At 48.0% G+C, this 16,426-nt stretch overlaps 1 pseudogene; it reads right to left on the reverse strand.

Moving 5' to 3' along the window:
- The window catches only part of LOC135519734 (nephrin-like), an 81,076-nt pseudogene that overhangs the window by 22,637 nt on the left and 42,013 nt on the right, over positions 1 to 16,426 (reverse strand).

Below are 16,426 nucleotides of genomic sequence, written 5' to 3' on the forward strand. Positions count from 1 at the left end.
GGCCACTAGGAGTGCTGCCTCTGGGTGAATGGTTTCCTGTTTGCTTATTTCCTTATACAGCTGACTGAGTGCAGTCTTAGTGCCAGCTAAGAGACTTCCTTAACTTCTTCGATATAGGGGGCGCTCTTTTAATTTTTGGATAAAAAAAACGTTCCCGTTTTAAACAAGATATTTTGTCACGAAAAGATGCGACTATGCATATAATTGACAGCTTTGGAAAGAAAACATTCTGACGTTTCCAAAACTGCAAAGATATTGTCTGTGAGTGCCCCAGAACTAATGCTACAGGTGAAACCAAGATGAAATTTCATACAGGAAATGCCCCAGATTTTGAATGCGCCTTGTTCCAATGTCTCCTTATATGGCTGTGAATGTGCCAGGAATGCAGCATTGTGACGTATTTGAAGGCATATCATTGGAAGAATGACCATAAGAGACTACATTTACCAGGTGTCCGCTTGGGGTCCTCCGAATGATTTACCATCGAATAGATATGTGAAAAACACCTTGAGGATTGATTCTAAACAACGTTTGCCATGTTTCTGTCAATATTATGGAGTTAATTTGGAAAGAAGTTTGCCGTTGTAATGACTGAATTTTCAGTTTTTTTTCTTAGCCAAACGTGATGAACAAAACGGAGCGATTTCTCCTACACAAATAATATTTTCAGAAAAACTGAACATTTGCTATCTAACTGAGAGTCTCCTCATTGAAAACACCCGAAGTTCTTCAAAGGTAAATGATTTTATTTGAATGCTTTTCTTGTTTTTGTGAAAATGTTGCCTGCTGAATGCTAGGCTTAATGCTATGCTAGCTATCAATACTCTTACACAAATGCTTGTGTAGCTATGGTTGAAAAGCATATTTTGAAAATCTGAGATGACAGTGTTGTTAACAAAAGGCTAAGCTTGTGAGCCAATATATTTATTTCATTTCATTTGCGATGTTCATGAATAGTTAACGTTGCGTTATGCTAATGAGCTTGAGGCTATGATTACGCTCCCGGATACGGGATTGCTCGACGCTAGAGGTTAAATTAAAACCGCCCCCCCTCGTCTGTGCATATTTGAAAACAACAGCTGGTGCAAGAAATTTAAGGAAGTCTCTAGATGTGCTGTTCTATCCTGCCGGTGCTGTTCTATCCTGTCGGTGCAGCGTGTATCCCCCTAGCTGAATATTCATGTCGTCATTTAGCCACGATTCCGTGAAGCATAGGATATTACAGTTTTTTTTGTCCCGTTGGTAGGATATTCGTGATCTTACCTCATCTAGTTTATTGTCCAATGTTGCACGGTGGCGAGTGATATTGACGGTAACGGCAGCTTTCCTAGTTGTCTTCTGCGGGTCCAGACGAGGCATCCGGCTCTTCGTCTTCTGCGTCGCTTCCTTTTGCGAATAATTGGGATGTCTACCCTGTGGGTTGTTTGGAGAATATCGTGTGAGTCCTGCTTGCTGCTGTTGTTGAAGAAATCTTTGTCTAATCCGAGGTGAGTGATCGCTGTCCTGATATCCAGAAGCTCTTTTCTGCCGTAAGATACGGTTGCAGAAACATTATGTACAAAATAATTTACAAATATTGCACAAAAAAACACATAATAGCACAATTCGTTAGGAGACCGTAAAACGACGGCCATCTCCTCCGGTGCCAACTTGTTAGCGCCGGAGGAGGTATCTTCACAAATGTTGTCTGAGCCTGAGGATAAGGATGGAGACCCATTTACTCCCACTTGTCCCCAGCAGGATTCTTCAGGTGTGTTTGTGCACACGTGTGTAGGTTCACGCACATGTGTTTTTGTGTGCATGTCATGACTTCCGCCGAGGTCGGTCCCTCTCCTTGTTCTGGCGGCGTTCGGCAGTCGACGTCACCAGTCTTCTAGCCATCGCTGATCCATCTTTCATTTTCCATTGGTTTTGTATTTATTTTCTACACACCCGGTTTTCATTATCCTATTTCATGTTCATGTATTTAACCCTCTGTTTCCCCCATGTTTGTTGTACGTGATTATTTCTATGTTCAGTTCGGTTCATGATGGCTGGTTTTTCGATGGGTGCTGTGTTCACCCGTGCGTAATATTTACCGTTAGTTATTGGTCAAGTGTATTTGTTTACCTTGTGCCTTTATTTTTTGAGTAAAGTACGTTGCGCACTCATTTTGCTCTCCTATGCCTGACTTCATGCACCAGCTACACTCACATTCTGACAGAACCATGCACCTACCATATGGAGTCAGCAGGAGCAGACAACCCCGGTATAGGGGTCGAGGAGCGTGTCCAGCAGCATGCGGCCATGTTACAATATCTCGGCATCGCCATGGATTGTGTCCTGCAGAATCTGGACCACTGGGAGAGAAGAGAAGTTCCTCCAGTGCCTCCACCATCACCAAGGACGCCACTACTCACCCCTCCTTCACCCGGTCCCAGTGGGATTCAGCTCGATATTCCGAAAGAGTATGATGGGACGGCTGCGGGAAGTCAGGGGTTCCTACTCTAGCTGGAGCTCTACCTAGCAACTGTCCACCCGGCTCCTTCGGGCCGTGAGAGCATGTCCGCCCTCGTTTCTTGTCTCTCAGGGAAAGCCCTGGACTGGGACAACGCCGTATGGAAGGAAGGAGGGGCGGTGATGGACCAATTCGAAGATTTCACAGAGTTTTTGACCATCCACCTGAGGGTAGAGCGGCGGATGAATGGCTCGTCCAACTTAGCCAGGGAACGAGGAGCACCCAGGAGTTCTCTCTGGACTTTCGGACCCTGGCCGCCAGCGCGGGATGAATGACAGGGCCCTGATCAATCACTATCGTCGTAGTTTGAGCCAGGACGTCCGTCGAGAGTTGGCCTGCAGGGACACCACTCTCACCTTTGTCCAGCTGGTGGACCTGTCCATCCGGTTGGATATCCTGCTGACTGCCTGTGGACGTCCAGATCGGGGTCTGTCGATTCCATCCCCCAGCACCACAGCTCCTACGCCCATGGAGCTGGGAGGTGCTGCACGTAGGGCGACCAGAGTAGGGGCCGGTCCATGCACTATCTGTGGCCGCAGAGGGCACACTGCCGGTCGGTGTTGGAGAGGTTCCTCTGGGAGTCGAGGAAGCAGGCAGGGCACTCTTGTGTCACCCCAGGTAAGTCGGCACCAGGCTCACCCAGAGGCCTCTGTTGCACACATGTTTGTGTATATAAATTTTCCTGAGTTTTCCCCACATTCCCAGCAAAAGGCGCTCGTAGATTCAGGCGCAGCTGGGAACTTTATTGACAGATCATTTTCCCATAGTTTAGGGATCCCTATTGTTCCAGTGAATATGCTCTTCCCAGTTCACGCCCTAGATAGTCAAGCATTGGGTTCGAGGCTAATTAGGGAGGCCACCACTCCACTGGGCATGGTGACGCGGGAGGATCACAAGGAAAAAGGTACACCCTGGTTGGCCTGTCATGACCCCACTATTTCGTGACAACAGAGGGCTCTCACGGGGGGGTCACGAGAGTGCTCTGGGAGGTGTTTAGGGGGTTTCCGTCGGTGCGACTATGGTGGAAAGTCCAGACCAGGTCTCCACCGTGCGCATCCCCTCTGAATATGCCAATTTGGTAATTGAGGCGACTCAATTACCACCCCATCGACGGGGGATTGTGCGATAAATCTCCTGCTAGTCGCTTCCCAGGAGTCACGTGTATCCCCTGTCACAAGAGGAGACGGCGGCTATGGAAACATATGTCTCCGAATCCCTGGCGCAGGGGTACATTCGGCCCTCCACTTCACCAGCCTCCTTGAGTTTATTTTTTGTGAACAAGAAGGATGGAGGTCTACGCCCGTGTACTGACTATTGAGGTATCAATCAGATCACGGTGAGGTACAGTTACCCCCTACCTCTCATAGCAAGTGCGATTGAGTCAATGTACAAGTTGCGCTTCTTCACAAAATTGTATCTCAGGAGCGCTTACAACCTGGTGCGTATCCGGGAGAGGGACAAGTGGAAGACAGCATCTAGTACCACCTCAGGGCACTACCTCGTCATGGCTTACGGGTTGATGAATGCTCCATCAGTCTTCCAGGCCTTTGTAGAGGAGATTTTCCGGGACCTGCACAGGCAGGGTGTAGTGGTGTATATCGACAACATTCTGATACACTACACGCGCCGAGCATGTGTCCCTGGTGCACAGCGACACATGCTTGGTCAACTGTTGGAGCATGACCTGTACGTCAAGGCTGAAAAATGCCTGTTTTTCCAACAGTCCATTTCGTTCCTAGGGTACCGCATTACCACTTCAGGGGTGGAGAATGACCGCATTACAGCCATGCTTAATTGGCCAACTCCCACCACGGTAAAGGAAGTGCAGTGGTTTCTAGGGTTTGCCAACTACTACCGGAGGTTTATCCTGGGCTTTGGTCAGGTAGCGGCTCCCATTACCTCACTGCTGAAGGGGGGACCGGTGCGTTTGCAGTGGTCAGCTGAGGCGGGCAGGGCTTTTGGTCAGCTGAGGGCTCTGTTTACCTCGGCTCCCGTGCTGGCTCATCCGGATCTCTCTTTGCCGTTCATAGTGGATGTGGATGCGACCGAGGCTGGGATAGGAGCCGTGCTCTCTCAGCGCTCGGGTACGCCACCAAAGCTCCGCCCCTGTGCCTTCCTTTCGAAGAAGCTCTGCCCGGTGGAGCGAAACTATGACGTGGGGGACCGAGAGTTGTTGGTTGTCGTCAAGGCTTTGAAGGCTTGAAGACATTGGCTTGAGGGGGCTAAACACCCTTTTATCATCTGGACTGACCACCGCAATCTGGAGTACAACTGGGCGGCGAGGAGACTGAATCCTCGCCAGGCAAGGTGGGCAATGTTTTTTTACCCGTTTTGTTTTCACCCTATCCTACAGACCAGGTTCCCAGAACGCGAAGGCAGACGCACTGTCCCGGATGTATGACACAGAGGAGCGGCCCATGGATCCCAATCCCATACTCCCGGCCATTTGCCTGATGGCACCGGTAGTGAGGGAGCTGGACGTGGACATCGAACGGGCGTTACGTACAGAGCCCACTCCCCTCCAATGTCCAGCGGGGCGTCTGTATGTTCCGTCTGCTGTCCATGACCGTTTGATCTATTGGGCCCATATGTCACCCTCCTCTGGTCATCCGGGCATCGGTCGGACAGTGCGCTGTCTTAGTGGGAAGTACTGGTGGTCCCCTTTAGCTAAGGACGTGAGGGTTTATGTCTCCTCCTGCTCGGTGTGTGCCCAGTACAATGCCCCTAGGCACTTGCCCAGATGGATGTTACAACCCTTACCCTTTCCACAATGGCCGTGGTCGCCCCTGTCAGTGGATTTCCTAACGGATCTTCCTCCATCACAGGGTAACACCACGATCCTGGTTATTGTGGATCGGTTTTCTAAGTCCTGTCTTCTCCTCTCTTTGCCCGGTCTCCCTACGGCCCTACAGACTGCGGAGGCCCTGTTTACACACGCCTTCCGGCACTACGGGGTGCCTGAGGACATAGTATCTGATCGATGTCCCCAGTTCACGTCAAGGGGCTAGAGGACGTTCATGGAACGTCTGGGGGTCTCGGTCAGCCTTACCTCAGGTTTTCACCCCGAGAGTAACGGGAAGGTGGAGAGAGTGAACCATGATGTGGATAGGTTTCTGCGGTCGTATTGCCAGGAGTGGCCGGGGGAGTGGGCGACGCTCGTGCCCTTGGCAGTGATGGCCCAGAACTCGCTCCGCCGCTCCGCCGCTCCTCCACTAACCTCTCCCCCTTCCAGTGTGCACTGTGGTACCAGCCGGTTTTGGCTCCTTGGCATCAGAGCCAGATCAAGGCTCCTGCGGTGGATGACTGATTTAGGCGCACTGAGGAGACATGGGACGCCGCTCATGTGCACCTTCAGCAGGCCGTGAGGCACCAGAAAACCTGCGCAGATCGCCACCGCAGTCAGGCCCTGGTGTTTGCACCGGGGGACCAGGTCTGGCTCTCGACCCGAAACCTGCCCCTGCCTGGAAGCTGGGCCCGCGGTTTGTGGGGCCTTTCCAAGTCCTGAGGAGACAGAACAAGGTATGTTACAGGTTACAGCTTCCCCCCGATTATCGAATTAACCCCTCGTTCCATGTGTCTCTCCTCAGGCCGGTGGTGGCTGGTCCACTCCAGGAGTCTGAGGTGCGGGAGGTTTCTCGCCCCCTCTGGACATCGAGGGGGCCCCGGCGTATGCAGTTTTATCCATACTGGATTCAATGCGTTGTGTCGAGGGGCCTTCAGTACCTCGTAGAGTGGGAGGGGTACGGTCTGGAGGAGAGATGCTGAGTGCCGGTGGAGGACGTGTTAGACCCATCGATTCTGCCGGAGTTCCACCTTATCCATCCGGATCGCCCTGCCCCTCGGCCTCCGGGTTGTACCCGAGACCGGTGTCAGCACGTTGCTGGAGCTGCGCGTCAAGGAGGGGGTACTGTCACGACTTCCGCCGAGGTTGGTCCCTCTCCTTGTTCGGGCGGTGTTCGACGGTCGACGTCACTGGTCTTCTAGCCATCGCTGATCCATCTTTCATTTTCCATTGGTTTTGTCTTTATTTTCTACACACCTGGCTTTCATTATTCTATAACATGTTCATGTATTTAGCCCTCTGTTTCCCCCATGTTTGAAATGCGTGATTATTTCTATGTTCAGTTCGGTTCATGATGGCTGGTTCTTCGACGGGTGCTGTGTTCACCCGTGCGTAATATTGGTCTAGTGTATTTGTTTCTTGTGCCTTTATTTTTTTAGTAAAGTACGTTGCTCACTCATTTTGCTCTTCTGCGCCTGACTTCATGCACCAGCTACACTCACATTCTGACAGTGCATCCTGGCATAACATAAACAAAGTCAATTTCCCTTTTGCAAAGTTTTAAGTTTTCGCATTGTAGGTGACAATGGTGATTTTATTATAACTGGTTATGTATGTGGGAATCTCCACCACTATAAATGCTGTGAATAACGTGTGTAAACTAATGCCCATGTGCTCTCCATTAGAAATGCCTTGTGGCAGCATCCCCACCAAATCCTGCTGCTGAGGATGAACCACTGTCTACAGACCCTACTGACTGGCATTCAGTTCTGACTGACAGAATTCAGACACAACTAGTTTGCAGAGGAGCAGATGAGGTACCACCTAACTTTGTTTTCCCAAGAAATGAAAGTCATGGACAAAGTTGCCACCACCAGTATTTCAGGAAGACCTTTAGTGAGTGGTGAAAAAATCCCTAGAAGTTGGTTGGTGTATTCTAATATAAATAAATCAAATCAAAGTTTATTTGTCACTTGCGCCGAATACAACAGGTATTACAGTGAAATGCTTACTTACAGGCTCTAACCAATAGTGCAAAAAAGGTGTCAGGTGAACAATAAGTAAGTGAAGAAATAAAACAACAGTAAAAAGACAGGCTATATACAGTAGCGAGGCTATAAAAGTAGCGAGGCTACATACAGACACCGGTTAGTCAGGCTGATTGAGGTAGTATGTACATGTAGATATGGTTAAAGTGACTATGCATATATGATGAACAGAGAGTAGCAGTAGTGTAAAAGAGGGGTTGGCAGGTGGTGGGTGGCAGGACACAATGCAGATAACCCGGTTAGCCAATGTGCGGGAGCACTGTTTGGTCGGCCCAATTGAGGTAGTATGTACATCAAATCAAATCAAATTTTATTTGTCACATACACATGGTTAGCAGATGTTAATGCGAGAGTAGCGAAATGCTTGTGCTTCTAGTTCCGACAATGCAGTAAGAACCAACAAGTAATCTAACTAACAATTCCAAAACTACTGTCTTATACACAAGTGTAAGGGGATAAAGAATATGTACTTAAAGATATATGAATGAGTGATGGTACAGAGCAGCATAGGCAAGGTACAGTAGATGGTATCGAGTACAGTATATACATATGAGATGAGTATGTAAACAAAGTGGCATAGTTTAAACCTCTTGATGCTCTGGGGGTGCTATTTCATTTTTGGATGAAAAACGTTCCCGTTTTAAGCAAGATATTTTGTCACAAAAAGATGCTCGACTATGCATATAATTGATAGCTTTCGAAAGAAAACACTCTGATGTGTCCAGAACTACCAAGATATTTTCTGTGCGTGCCCTAGAACGTGAGCTTCAGGCAAAACCAAGATGAGACGGCATCCAGGAAATGAGCAGGATTTTTGAGGCTCTGTTTTCCATTGTCTCCTTATATGGCTGTGAATGCGAGAGGAGTAAGTCTGCCCTTTCTGTCGTTTCCCCAAGGTGTCTGCAGCATTGTGACGTATTTGTAGGCATATCATTGGAAGATTGACCATAAGAGACCACATTTACCAGGTGTCCGCCCGGTGTGTCCTGCGCCGAAATTGGTGCGCAAAAGTCAGCTGCAAGTATTTTTCCATGGAATTTATAGAAGAATGCAGGCTTCCACGAACTGCATATCAATGAAGAGATATGTGAAAAAACACCTTGAGGATTGATTCCAAACAACGTTTGCCATGTTTCGGTCGATATTATGGAGTTAATTCGGAAAAAGTTTGACGTTGTAGGTGACTGAATTTTCGGTTCGTTTCGGTAGCCAAATGCGATGCACAAAACGGAACGATTTCTCCTACACACAGACGCTTTCAGGAAAAACTGCGCATTTGGTATGTAACTCATTGAAAACATCCGAAGCTCTTCAAAGGTAAATGATTTTATTTATTTGGTTATCTGGTTTTTGTGAAAATGTTGCGTGCTAAATGCTACTCAAAATGCTAAGCTAGCTTAGCATACTCTTACACAAATTAGTCAATTTCTATGGTTCAAAAGCATTTTTTGAAAATCTGAGATGACAGTGTTGTTAAGAAAAGGCTAAGCTTGAGAGCAGACGCATTATTTTCATTTTATTTGCGATTTTCAGAAATCGTTAACGTTGCGTTATGCTAATGAGTCTGAGGCTTTAGTCACGATCCCGGATCCCAGGTTAACCTCTTGGAGCATTTTGAGTAGCATTTAGCACGCAACATTTTCACAAAAACCAGATAACCAAATAAATAAAATCATTTACCTTTGAAGAGCTGCTGATGTTTTCAATGAGACTCTCAGTTACATACCAAATGCGCAGTTTTTCCTGAAAGCGTCTGTGTGTAGGAGAAATCGTTCCGTTTTCTACATCGCATCTGGCTACCGAAACGAACCGAAAATTCAGTCACCTACAACGTCAAACTTTTTCCGAATTAACTACATAATATCGACCGAAACATGGCAAACGTTGTTTGGAATCAATCCTCAAGGTGTTTTTTCACATATCTCTTCATTGATATATCGTTCGTGGAAGCTTGCTTTCCTCTCTGAATCCCATGGAAAAATACTGGCAGCTGACTTTTGCGCACCAATTTCGGCGCAGGACACCGGGCGGACACCTGGTAAATGTGGTCTCTTATGGTCAATCTTCCAATGATCTGCCTACAAATACGTCACAATGCTGCAGACACCTTGGGGAAACGACAGAAAGGGTTGACTCACTCCTCTCGCATTCACAGCCATATAAGGAGACAATGGAAAACAGAGCCTCAAAAATCCTGCTCATTTCCTGGATGCCGTCTCATCTTGGTTTTGCCTGAAGCTCACGTTCTAGGGAACGCACAGAAAATATCTTGGTAGTTCTGGACACGTCAAAGTGTTTTCTTTCCAAAGCTATCAATTATATGCATAGTCGAGCATCTTTTTGTGACAAAATATCTTGTTTAAAACGGGAACGTTTTTCATCCAAAAATGAAATAGCGCCCCCATAGCATCAAGAGGTTAAAGTGGCTAGTGATGCATGTATTACATAAGGATGCAGTAGATGATATCGAGTACAGTATATACGTATACATATGAGATGAATAATGTAGGGTATGTAGACATTATATTTTGTAGCATTGTTTAATAACAGTCTGATGGCCTTGAGATAGAAGCTGTTTTTCAGTCTCTCGGTCCCAGCTTTGATGCACCTGTACTGACCTCGCCTTCTGGATGATAGCGGGGTGAACAGGCAGTGGCTCGGGTGGTTGTTGTCCTTGATGATCTTTATGGCCTTCCTGTAACATCGGGTGGTGTAGGTGTCCTGGAGGGCAGGTAGTTTGCCCCCGGTGATGCGTTGTGCAGACCTCACTACCCTCTGGAGAGCCTTACGGTTGTGGGCGGAGCAGTTGCCGTACCCGGCGGTGATACAGCCTGTCAGTATGCTCTCGATTGTGCATCTGTAGAGGTTTGTGAGTGCTTTTGGTGACAAGCTGAATTTCTTCAGCCTCCTGAGGTTGAAGAGGCGCTGCTGCGCCTTCTTCACGATGCTGTCTGTGTGAGTGGACCAATTCAGTTTGTCTGTGATGTGTATGCCGAGGAACTTAAAACTTACTACCCTCTCCACTACTGTTCCATCGATGTGGATAGGGGGGTGTTCCCTCTGCTGTTTCCTGAAGTCCACAATCATCTCCATAGTTTTGTTGACGTTGAGTGTGAGGATATTTTCCTGACACCACACTCCGAGGACCCTCACCTCCTCCCTGTAGGCCGTCTCGTCATTGTTGGTAATCAAGCCTACCACTGTTGTGTCGTCCGCAAACTTGATGATTGAGTCGGAGGCGTGCGTGGCCACGCAGTCGTGGGTGAACAGGGAGTACAGGAGAGGGCTCAGAACGCACCCTTGTGGGGCCCCAGTGTTGAGGATCAGCGGGGTGGAGATGTTGTTGCCTACCCTCACCACCTGGGGGCGGCCCGTCAGGATGTCCAGTACCCAGTTGCACAGGGTGGGGTCGAGACCCAGGGTCTCAAGCTTGATGACGAGCTTGGAGGGTACTATGGTGTTAAATGCCGAGCTGTCGTCGATGAACAGCATTCTCACATAGGTGTTCCTCTTGTCCAGATGGGTTAGGGCAGTGTGCAGTGTGGTTGAGATTGCATCGTCTGTGAACCTATTTGGGCGGTAAGCAAATTGGAGTGGGTCTAGTGTGTCAGGTAGGGTGGAGGTGATATGGTCCTTGACAAGTCTCTCAAAGCACTTCATGATGACGGAAGTGAGTGCTACGGGGCGGTAGTCGTTTAGCTCAGGTACATGAATGTACCGTATAGTTAAAGTGACTATGCATATATGATAAACGGAGTGTAGCAGCAGCGTAAAAAGAGGGGTGGGGGGGGAACACAATGCAAATCATCCAGGTAGCCATTTGTTTACTTGTTCAGGAGTCTTATGGCTTGGGGGTAAAAACTGTTGAGAAGCCTTTTTAGTCCTAGACTTGGCACTCCGGTACCACTAGCCATGCGGTAGTAGAGAGAACAGTCCATGACTGGGGTGGCTGGCGTCTATGACAATTTTTAGGGCCTTCCTCTGACACAACCTGGTGCAGAGGTCCTGAATGGCAGGCAGCTTAGCCCCAGTGATGTACTGGGCCGTGCGCACTACCCTCTGTAGTACCTTGCGGTCAGAGGCCGAGCAATTGCCTTACCAGGCAGTGATGCAACCAGATGCTCTCGATGTTGCAGCTGTAGAACCTTTTGAGGATCTCAGGACCCATGTGTCATGGCTGATGAAAGGAGCGGACCAAGGTTCAGCATAGTGAGCGTACATGTTCTTTAATTAAGAAAAAGATGCTGAACAAAACAATACACACTACAAAACAAAACCATGAAGCTTTAGGCTAAGTGCCATAAAGTCAACTTCCCACAAACACAGGTGGGAAAAAGGGTACCTAAGTATGATTCCCGATCAGAGACAATGATAGACAGCTGTCCCTGATTGAGAACCATACCCGACCAAAACATAGAGATAGAATATCATAGAAACACAAAACATAGAAATGCCCACCCCAACCCACCCCAATGCCCACCCCAAACCAAAATAGAGACATAAAACGGATCTCCAAGGTCAGGGCGTGATAAGGTGGCAAAACCTGAACCTTTAGGGGAGGGTCTGGGTGGGCATTTCTCTACGGTGGCGGCTCTGGTGCCGACCCCAGACTGGGGACCCTCGTAGCGGGCCCCGGGCTGGGCACCCTCGTTGTGGGCCCTGGACTGGACACCCTCGTTGTGGGCTCCGGACTGTAGAGCGTTGCTGGAAGCGCCGGACTGAAGGGCACCTCTGGAGGCTGGAGGACGATGCTGGAGGATCCGGACTGGAGGGCGTCGCTGGAAGCTCCGGACTGGAGGGCATTGCTGAAAGCTCCGGACTGGAGGGCGCAGGTACAGGACTCACCAGGATGGGGAGACACACAGGAGACCTGGCTCTGGGAACAGGCACGGGACTTACCAGGCTGGGGAGACCTACTGGAGGCCTGGTCCATGGAGGAGGCACAGGATATACCGGGCTGTAGGGGAGCACTGGAGATCTGGTACGTAGCCTTGGCACCACTCTTCCAGGCTGAATGCCTACTATAGTCCGGCACCACCAGAGCGCAGGCACAGGTCGAACCGGGCTGTGGGGGAGCACTGGAGCTCTGGTGCTTAGCACTTGCACTGCTCCTCTTGGCTGCAAGCCCACTTTAGCCCGGCACGTGCCGGGAGCTGGAACAGGCAGCACTGGGTTCTCCTGGCGAACTGGGGAAACAGTGCATAGAGCCGGCGCAGGACTCACCGCACTAGAGGTCTGGAGCGCCAAGCTGGCACAAGACGTGCAGGGCTGGGGAGGAGCACAGGAGGCCTGGTGCGTGGGGCTGGCCCAGTCTTCACCAGACGGCTAGCATGCACCTCAGGATGAGTATGGAGAGCTGACTCAGGTGACATCAACTCGAGAACACGCTCCGTAGGGCAAATGTCGTGCCTCATGCACCAACACAGCAGCTCTCTCATAGAGATTTTTTTTGGGGGGGGCTGCCTCTCCTGGCCATGCTGCTTGGTCCTCTGGTGGTGGGAAGTTCTGTCACGGCTGATGAAAGAAGCGGACCAAAGTGCAGCGTGGTGAGCGTACATGTTCTTTAATTAAGAAAAGATGCCGAACAAAACAATACACACTACAAAACATAACCGTGAAGCTTAAGGCTAAGTGCCATTAAGAAAGTCAACTTCCCACAAACACAGGTGGGAAAAAGGGTACCTAAGTATGGTTCCGAATCAGAGACAACAATAGACAGCTGTCCCTGATTGAGAACCATACTCGGCCAAAACATAGAGATATAAAGCCATAGAAACACAAAACATAGAAATGCCCACCCCCACTCACGGCCTGACCAAACCAAAATAGAGACATAAAAAGGATCTCCAAGGTCAGGGCGTGACACCATGCCAAATTATTGTAGTTTCCCGAGGGGGAATAGGCTTTGTTGTGCCCTCTTCATGACTCAGACTTGGATGGCATAGAGTTTGCACAGGAACTGAAAAACTTGCCTGACCTGCCATTGAAGTCCGTGACCCTGCATGAGCTGCTGATATTCATACACAAAAGGGAGCTCTCAGAAATGTATCCAAATTTGTGGACTGCTCTCAGAATGTGTCTCACTCTTCTAGTGACCGTAGCTGAAGCAGAGAGGAGCTGTTCAAAGCTGAAGCTCATCAAATCCTGCCTAAGGTCCACCATGTCACAGGAACGCCATAGTGGCCTTGCTCTCATCAGTATTAACCATGCAATTGCTGGGCAGATTTCTTATGATGATGTAATTGATGACTTTGCATCAAGGAAGGCAAGCAAGGGTTTAGATGGCAGTTGTGCAATTTAGTTTGTGTGTTTTTTGTTTGAAGTTCAATAGTGTAATAATCGGGTTCTCTTCTTTATACATGTGTTATTCTGTTTGTGTATTTGTGTGATATAGGATTTGTGCAATTTAGTTTTATTTGTGTTTTTTGTTAGCAACAGGGTAACAGTGTAATGACTGGATTGTCTTTCTATTTGTAGTTATGTACTACCATTTGTTTCTATTTGTCTTTGTTACATTTTTTGATATTTACGAGTCTTAATTTTGTATATATTTTTATATTTATATGGTTTTAAATGTTGTGCTTATTAATTTGTGTTGTTCCAAATGTCTGAATAAAAATGACAGTTTGTGCAGAATGGTGCTTTTTTTGTGTGTGTGCGGAGGGGGGGGGGGGTAAAAAGTGGGTGTCGAAGTAAATGGTGGCCCCTACCTCTTCCACATTTACCACGGTGGTGTTGAGTTCCCTGAAGCCCAGCCACCAGCGGATGTGTACAGGTGGGTTACTGGTGTAGGTTTAACAGCACAGGGTCACCTCCTCCCCCTCTCTTGCCTCGAACGACCCCAGCACCATCACCTTCTTTGGCTCAACTGAAACATGCACGCACGCGCACACACACATGCACACACACACACACACACACACACACAGTAAATTCAGTCAATAAAGTGCTCTGTGTCAGGATCAATATTTTATAGGATGGAAAGACTGGATTTGAAGGTAAAGGAAGAAGTAAAGAAACGATCTCTAGTCCATCAACATCACTTTAAGAAGTCTTGTCCTCTCTAGGAATAGCTAGGAGGATACATGGCTTTTACATGGGATAGAAGAGGAAGAAGAGAGGGGTTTTGAGCGTTAACTGACGCAGAAAGACAGCAAGTGTTGGCGTGAAGGAAGAGTTGGTGTGATGCGAAGGAAGTTTCATTCTCTTTTTCTTTTCCAGTCGTGGTAGTAGAGAAATCTCCAATGCAGTGAAGTGAAAATGCATCATTTATTACCTGGCATTACTATCACCACAGAAAGTGACAGCTTTATTGCCTTTGGATTGTGCATTGAAGCGATTCAGTTAAATTAGCTCACTTTAAAAGACCAAGCTGGGATTCAAATGAGATTGTGTGAAATATGGGCCCGGGTCATAATTGCCATTAGTTTCACTAATGATATTGGTATTAGAGTTTGTGTTAATGCAGAATTAGTTTCAGTATTGGAGCTAGGACTAATGTTAATGTAATTGTGATTGGGATGAATGCTATTGAAAATAACTTTAATGATTGGGTTAGCAAACATTTGAATAAACACAAACATTCCATCGCTTTTGTGTCTGTGTGTGTGTTCTAGCATTCAAGTGCATGTATCTCTTAGCAGTCGGGGACTCACAGAGGACAGTGATCTTGAGGCTGTCGGACAGAGGGACAGGGGTCACCTGGTTGACACTTTCACAGTGCAGCTCAGCCTGGTTGTCCTGTGGTTTAACCTGCAGGGTCAGGTGGCTGATGGCCCGTCGCGGCTCTGTGTCCACCTCCCAGCTGGTGGAAATCACCTCCCCATTCTGATCCATAGGACAGAATTATGAGTTAGTAAAAAGCAGACAGGACGGGGCTATGGGTTATTCACTAACATAATAGGTGACTGACTGGCTGCAGTAGGAAGGGAGTTCTGAAAGAGAGAATACAGAAGTAGAAGATGGAGAAAACACCAAGAACTACTGATTCTAAGCTTTAGCCGAGTGTAGTCTCCGAACCTTGGTCCAGTGTAGGGTGGCCAGTGGGTTCCCTCCCTGGGACACACAAACCAGCTTCAACATGGTCCCCCTCTTCACCGGGCCTTCTCTGTCCAGACCCTGGATTCCTGGATGCTGGGGTGGGACTGATGTTGAGAGGGAAAGAGAGAGATGAAGCAACATCTTGGGAAAGAACGGCAGAAAGTGAGGAGAGAGGAAGAGAGGGAGCAATAGAAAGAGAGAGGGAGAGATGAAGCACCAAAAACAGAGAAGATGACAGAAAGAGAGAATAGAGAGGGTGAGAAATATGCACTGGGATGAGCGGACACTTGGCTTTATGAGCAAGGGAGCATCCTTTCTATTTATTGAGACAGGGCCAATAAATTGGCAACATTTATCCTGACTGCAGAGTAAGGGCTCTAGCTCTGATGAAAGCATTAAGTATTAAGGGAGCAGCCAGCTAGATCGACTCCATAAAGCAAAATAACAGATGTTTAAACAGTAATAAAGTAACGTTTGGAAATATGAATAAATTACAGCTTCCTTGAATAAAATATACAGCGTAAAATAAATTAGGGGAGGGCCAGCCTTTGTTATTGCTGCAATGAGTTTGGGTATGCAGGCAGTGCAGGCGGCTGTATGTGGACCCTGGGCCGGCGTGACAAATTGCTACCTCACTATCAATCTGTCTGACTGAAAACGGACACAGTGCTCCAGGCTTTGATGGGCTGGTGTGCTGAGTAAGGACTACATTAGCACTTACTGTGGAAAGATGTTGTTTAATACAGTGTAGAGAGAGAGAGAGAGAGAGAGAGAGAGAGAGAGAGAGAGAGAGAGAGAGAGAGAGAGAGAGAGAGAGAGAGTGAGAGAAAGAAAGAAAGAAAGAAAGACAGAAAGAAAGAAAGAAAGAAGGAAAGAAAGAAAGAAAGAAGGAAAGAAAGAAGGAAAGATAGAGGGAGTGAGAGAAGGGAGGTGTAGAAGCATTTCCAGTTCTGGGCAGTGGTTAAAGTCTAGGAGATAGAATCGGACAGTGTCTAATTCAGAGGGAGAGAGATAGAGACAGTATTTCATATGGACGGGTGTGGATAATATGGCGTGGGT

This window comes from Oncorhynchus masou, chromosome 29 (assembly GCF_036934945.1).
Source record: "Oncorhynchus masou masou isolate Uvic2021 chromosome 29, UVic_Omas_1.1, whole genome shotgun sequence".
NCBI lineage: Eukaryota > Metazoa > Chordata > Actinopteri > Salmoniformes > Salmonidae > Oncorhynchus > Oncorhynchus masou.